This window comes from Babylonia areolata, chromosome 14 (genome assembly GCF_041734735.1).
Source record: "Babylonia areolata isolate BAREFJ2019XMU chromosome 14, ASM4173473v1, whole genome shotgun sequence".
Taxonomy (NCBI): domain Eukaryota; kingdom Metazoa; phylum Mollusca; class Gastropoda; order Neogastropoda; family Buccinidae; genus Babylonia; species Babylonia areolata.
The window spans coordinates 31,117,290-31,124,705 of NC_134889.1; positions in this window are offsets into that span (position 1 = coordinate 31,117,290).

The following is a 7,416-nucleotide window of genomic DNA, read 5'->3' on the forward strand; positions in this document are numbered from 1 at the left end:
AACTCCCCTGACAACACCTTAGTAACGTAACGATGCTTGGTCGTACCACAACGCAAACATTACATGGTGCGACAGTGTCAGCGCAGTAGTCCTCTTGTCTACCTCGTGTTTGAAAAGGTCCCAGTTTGCCTTCTTATAATTCCAGCTTGCTGGGAGCCTGGTGGGATGAGTTTCAAAATGTCTCTGTACTGTAATGATCACTGGCCTGTGGTCGCTGCCTCCTAGCTGGGGCGACACCTCCCTTTGGGCAATGCTATGGATGTCGTCTGTCGCGAAGGCCAGGTCAGGAGTGCTTGTAGTACTCCATGCTCGTGAGTAGCACGTAGGTGGATCTTTTGGACTGTTGATGAGGATCAGCTGGTTACTGATTGCCCAGTTTTCCACATCTTCTCCCTTCTTGTTAAGATCTTGGTAGCCCCAGCTGGGTGAGTGGCTGTTAAAGTCTCCTGTGATGATCCAGCTGTGAGAGTCAACGAGGATAGAGTCAAGCTGTATTTGGTTTGTAGGTGAGTAGACATTGAGGACTGTCACTGACGTGCCTGGCAACACCAACTTGACTCCCAGAAATTCTGTGTCGAGATCAGCTTGACCAGAACTCTGGGTTTCTGCCGCTGGGATGTTGTTTCTTACCAGGGTGATGAGGCCTCCCTTTGGTCTGTTCTCTCGGTCTTGTCTAAACAACTCGTAACCTCTTATGAAAAAGCGGTGAGTGTTCTTGAGGTGGGTCTCTTGGATGCAACATACATCGATCGCATTTTCACGCAGAAACCGTTGGAGCTCAACCTTCTTCCGCTGTACTCCTTCCGCATTCCAGTGGACGATACGAAGTGCTGCTTGCCCATGTGCTCCATTTTGTTCTCCCCAAGGAGTCTGGGAAGGATCGCGTCCGTGGTCGGTAGTAGTGGATGGGCCCCTTTGAGGCTGAGGGGCCGGCACTGTCTCCCCCCGGCCATGGTCCAGGAAGACGACACCACATCGGTCTAACGTTGTCTGCGTAGCCATGTGTCGTAGAGTGCGTGCACAGCCGGTTTTGACTTGATCACGCCTTTTAGAGAGGCCACTGTGGCGCCGTCTTCGGTGATCTCCTGTTCTGGTAACGGTTTACAGTTGGCGGGGTTTTCTCTTGGGAGTTTTCCTTCTCTTGGAAGAACTGCCTGCTGAGGCTAACGGACTCCATCTGCCCGGATTTTTCCTCAGGGTTGACTCCCGAAGCCTTTCCTATGAGTGGGTACGGCCACAAGGCAGTGGAGGTTTGAAATCAGAGTTTTCCTTCTCTTAGATGAGCTGTCTTCCCAGACTGATGAGCCCCATCTACCCAAAGCACTGGTTTTCAGGCGCCAGGTGACCCGCCTTCACCCCTTCTATCAGTAGTAGCAGTTCCGCCGGGCTTATATCTAAGCCACACGAGCAGAATAGGAGCTGGACTTAGTTGTCAGAGGCTGTTGGAGACGCGCGCTGTGAGGGGGATTTTATAGACAATGGGAGCTTGTCCCCATTGCCACCCCTCGGCTATGACAACCTTGGGACCTACACAAAACAATATGCATGCCCCAAGCCCCCACCCCCACACCCCTTCACCCGCTTTACCCCTCACGCCACTTTCCAGTTGGTGTCTTTGAAGTGTTAGATACTCCCATTTTTATGCACATTATTTGTAGGAGAGTATGCTGTGTTTACTTGCAGAGAAAAATTATGTACACAAAGGTGCTCCTGGTAGAACATATACAGAGGGAGTCATTCTGTTCCACTGCACCCCTTTCTACAATCCCGACCCCCTGCACTTTTTCTGTCATCGTTGTTATTTAGTTGATTAGGAGTTGGATTCAAGATAACATTGTGCCTGCCGGTAAATGTATAGTTGTGGGTAATTTGCCAGAGACATGACAAACTGCCCAAGTGTAAGCAATATTCGACATTCAGGAAAAGATAGGTCTACAATCCTGAAGGCAATTTACCCTCACTATCTGCCAAGGGTGACTGCCCACGATGCAGAGATAATATGGTGGATCCTTTTCTTTAAATGTTCTGGTTGAAGGAAAACAGGCGTGCTTTACGAATAGCACGTGTTTTGCTAACTCTAGCGAACTGTAGTGTGGTCAGAAGTAAAACTGAGAGCATGCGCAGAAGAGAATAACCGGGATTTTCATAATTATAGATAATGGGTTAGCTGCCTGAGTGAAATTGCTCCTTCTGCACATTATTTCCCATCAATTGTGTTCAGCACTCGTTCAGTGTTTTCATGATAAGGTCTTTACTTGCCTCTTCACCCCAGAGCCTGTTTAGCATAGCCTTCCCTGTTCCCTTACCCCGAAATAAATGGACCTGTTTTCTTGATGAGCAGCATTAAGCCAAGCTATTGTAGTGTTGCTGTTTTATTGTTTTTAAACAAAAGGTCTATTTTCAACCGTATCTATTGACTTGTTAGCATCTGAACAAAGCATCTTCGTCATCTTATCATTTGCGTTATGAAATAGAAATGTGATAAAACTTCCGTTTTCCTTTTTTTTTTAAAGCAGACGTGTTCATTATAGTTGCCATATAACACACACACACACACACACACACACACACACACACACACACACACACAACACACACACACACACACACACACACACACACACACACACACACACACACACACACACACACACACACTGGTTTATTTTATGCACACTCACACTCGTACGAACACACACACGCACACATACACGCACACACACACGCACACACACACACCACACACACACACACACACACACAAACACCAACAACACACAAACAAACACACGCACACACACTGTCAGAAAATATTGTCTTTGTCTCCAAAACAATAAATCATATGAATAACGATGCAGTCATGATGTAAATCAATGGAAACTTAGGACGCAGTTCTGTGACACACCTGTTTCAACAATAAAATCAGACAACTCAAGCCTTCAAGCCATAATACTTTAGATGTTCTGATTGGAACGTTGCAAATCCAGATGTAACAGAGCACTGCTTGCTATCAACTAATGAGTAGTTTCAACCGCAGCAACTGACCGTAGCAGACAGCAGCAGTGTACAACCACTGACCCGTGTTGCTGTTCCTCACAAATATTTTATTAATTGTATATGTCTATGTGAGCTCATATTGTTTAACTTAAACCACGCCGTGTTTTGATTGAAACAGGTGTAACATTTCATGACCGATACCACGCCACTCGCTCAAATGGGCCAAACCAGCGTTGTGTTTATCGCGATCCCTATTTCAATCACTAGTTCTTCTGTCACTTCATCCTCCGCTGTGTGTTGGAACTAAACCCAATCGTTCAAATTATCTTCTAAAAACGCTCTATCACGCGCATCAGACACATACCGCTTTCTAGACAGTTCGCTCCTCAGCTACAGGCGAGGGGTCACATACAGACCCTTGACCCGGAAGAGGGTCATCATTTCATGGAGCGGGTCGTGGCAACTAAGGTCAGAGGACACCGACCTTGTGTTGGTTGTGGGGTCCCAATGGACAGGATGGCCAAGGTCGTCACTACCTTCTCTCCGTGGGTTTCGAACTCAGCTCAGCCTATGGCTGCCGAAGGTAGCGCCGTTTCCTTTCCTGGCCAGTGTTGGTGGCCTGCACTTCTTGCCTCATCTAGGATGGGATATTTACCTATCTGCTGTGTACTCATCTAGTTCTCTATTCATCTCTCTCTCTCTCTCTCTCTCTCTCTCTCTCTCTCTCTCTCTCTCTCTCATTCTCTCTCAACTTTCCATCTCTCTTTTCCTCTCCAGCTGGTTTATTAACATTGTTACATAGTTCTGTATCCAAACGTTGCATCAAGTATGTGGAATATAAAATGTATAAGTTGTTTTGTATGCTCTGAATTATACAGAAGAACTGATTCTCTTCCTATGCAACACCTCAGCTCTGAGAAATAACATGTAAAGTGTGCCAGTAAAGGTAACAAAATGTGTGCTCTTATCAAATGCACTTTGCTAATTCTGTATTTGGAGCATTGTTTTGGAAGGCGAAATGTGAAAGACCAGCCTCTTTATTTTGATATATTACCACTTTACGTTCCATAGCATATGTGTAATTCAGTGTATAATGCCCTTATTGTGTGCATGCGTTCTGTTCATTAAAAAAAAATCAATAAATAATGATAATAATAGTGATAGTAAAATAAAAATAAAAAAAATATAAAAAAAATCAATAACAAAAATCAAGACTTCTTCGGTGAGGGGTGTATGTAGCCGACCTGAAGATACTGGAAAATACCTGGCACCAGCGAAGGAGTGGCGGCTGAAGTAAAGAACGAAAGATGTGTGTATCACAGCACCTTGAATTTGTGCAGAGATAAAGCATTTGTTTTCTGTTGTTGTTTTTATTGTTGTTGTTGTTGTTTTGTTGGCATCGGGGTGTCTGTTGTGTCACTGCTTTCATAACTTCCGTGTGCCTGTGTTGATGTCACACTGATGACAGTCACAAAGACCAATGCTGAATCGCACTGTTGTAGGCTTGGAGCATAGCATCTGACTGGAGTGTCTCTATGTTCCAAGCTTCCAGCTGCCAATCATTATTTGAACAACATCGATAAATAAATGACAGATCTGGAAGAAGAATGCCATTCTACCTGCATCTCTTACACTTTCACCATTTTTTGATTCGGTCATGGGTTTTGCTTTGAAGCGGTTGTATGCCGCTCCCCAAACTACTAATTTGATAAACAATATGTGCTTCTATGTGGAAGAGAGACATTTACCAAAATATGCAAATAATCCAGCTAAGGATATGTTTTAGAAAAAAAGGTCAAGTCTCTACCAGTTCTGGAACTAATTTATCCTCTTGCTCCTCTTCTTCTTCTTCTTCTTCTGCTGCTGCTGCTGCTGCTGCTGCTGTCATATGTTATTTAATGTTTAACCAGAGTGTGAAGGTGTACAGAATGAAACGCGCCCCTGCCCGCCCAACGGTGACAATTGCAATGGGCTTTTGTCGATCTGTGGCCAATGTTATAAAATTGTTGACAGCCTGCGTGGATTTGTCAGTGAAAGAAAACACATCCACAGGAAAGCGATGATTACTGTAGATCCATTGGAGGCAGGGTAGGTATTCCGAAGTGTGTTTTTGACTGGTACAGTGAACTTGAGAGAGGTTTGTATTGGATCGGCATGACCACTGGAGAAATGTCAAAGCCAAATATGTACATACACTGCACGGTTCACATAGATGGGACAGTCGTTCATAACTCAGTTCATTTATGTGGCATTTCTTTATCGCAGAAAACATGGTGAGTTATGGGTGGGTGGTGTCCCTTGGCAAGATGGCGGGCGTGTCAAAATTCTCTGTCTAAAGATTTTCTAAAGACTTTCACCCCAAATCTAAACTTTTTGACAATTTGAAAAAGAAATATATTACTGTACAGGGTGGCGAGTTTTTTTGGTTTTTCTTTGTTTTGCTTTTTGTTTTTGGCGACTGAGGACTTCAGTTCAAGCAGCCTTGTGAAAACTGTGTGCCTTTCACGGATTTGGGATGAAGTTCGTTCAGTGATGTGACAGTGTCTGTTGGCGGCGTGCAGCCTGTGCACTCGGGAACAGTGATTTCCTCATGTGTCAGCTTTAACGAAAATTAGTGTTGTGCCTGTTTGTTTGTTTGTAGTTCTCTTCTATCTTGGAATGAAGTGAGTACATTGTTTACACAAACTGTATTGACTAAATCAGAAGATTGACCCTTGTGTTGCAATTTGCGTGATGGGTGGTTTCGTAGCTTAAAAAAAAAAAAAGGAGAGAGAAGGAAGGGAAGAGAAGAGGAAAAAAAACAACAACGAAAAAACAGAGAGGGGGAGAGGGGAGGAGGAAGGAACAAGCAGGCAAGCAATAACACGAATGCGATGTCTACAGGTTACAAAAACATCCTCGCTCAGTTTAAACGTAAGCAGCCAGGGTCCACTTCTAGCAGTGAGGGTGACAGTCCAGACACACTTAAACACATCAGTAAAAAGATTAGTCTGGAGAAGAGCGTCAGGAGGAGAGAGACATGGAGTCGAGATTCATGGTGTTCATGAGAGAGATCAGTGAGCGATTTGACAGTTTGCAGAACAGTCTGGCGTCTAAAGATGATATTTCCAAAATGAAAACAGACATTCAAACAAAAATTGATGATGTCACTTCTAAATTTATGAACAAAATAGAAGCATTGGAAGAACGACTCATCGTTGTTGAGAAAGAAAGAGACAAATTGCAGAGAGAAGTAGAGGTGGTACAAAAAACCAACGGCGAGCTTTTTGAAATGCTTATAACAAAACAAGCAGACTGCAGCTCTTCGAAAGGGAAACAATGACTCAGAACAGTATGGTCGCGGATGGAATCTGCGAGTGTACAACATACCAGAATCCAAAGCTGAGGAGCCTGAAACAACAAACGCCTGCACTCAGAAGCTCAGCGATCTTTTCACAAGCAAACTGGGCGTGGCCGTCACGGAAGCAGACATCGAAACAGCTCATAGGACTGGCAGTCGCACTCCTCAGCTCACCAGACCTCGCCCCATGATAGTGCGCTTTCTGTCCAGGAGGAAGAAAGATGAGGTTCTCGCTAACCGTCGCAAACTAAAAGGAAATCCACAGAAGATTTCTATTGCAGAGGACCTGACTTCTCTGAACTTTAAACTTCTTAAAGAAGCAAAAGAACATTCGGCGACACTGGACGCTTGGAGTTCCAGGGGGAAAATATTTGCAAAGATCAAGAATGGCAAGACTGTGAGGCTAGAGGTGGATGTGGATGTTGACGAGGTACTGCGCCGTGCAATGTGACATTGTGACTCTGACACTAGTACATGAGAGGGGTGATGATGAGAGGGGGGCATGTGCATTAACTTTCACACAGACGTACCTACAGTGTGAACACGTGTACATTGGAACACTCACATAGCCATACGCACACGCGCGCGCACTTACTTCCCATACTGACACGTCTGTACAAACCACCAAGTATCATTAACGCAAAATCAAATTAAACCATAAACACACACACCCACACACAGTTGGCATCTGACTGTATATATAATATTCTTTTTGTCCCCCTTCATTTATTGACAGCCCAGGATGTGCTCTGGTGGTGAGGGGAAGGTGGGAGGAGGTTGTGAGTGAGTGTTTTTTATATACACTGACACATGTACATTATAATTGGAATATGTCTAGAGACAAACGTTTCACTCAACGTTTATTCATTACATACACTTTTTTCTTTCTAAACATGTATTAATACATTATTTCCGCACACAACAGAGAGAGGTTAAATTTACAGCCCACCTCTCCTCATAAGATTTGTGTGCGTGCTCGCATGTGGTTTCTCCAGCTCTGTGTACTGCTGTGCTCGCTGTTGCTTATTGTAGCCTTGGTGTGTCCCGCTACCACCGTACCCTCCATCGTTGACTGTCGT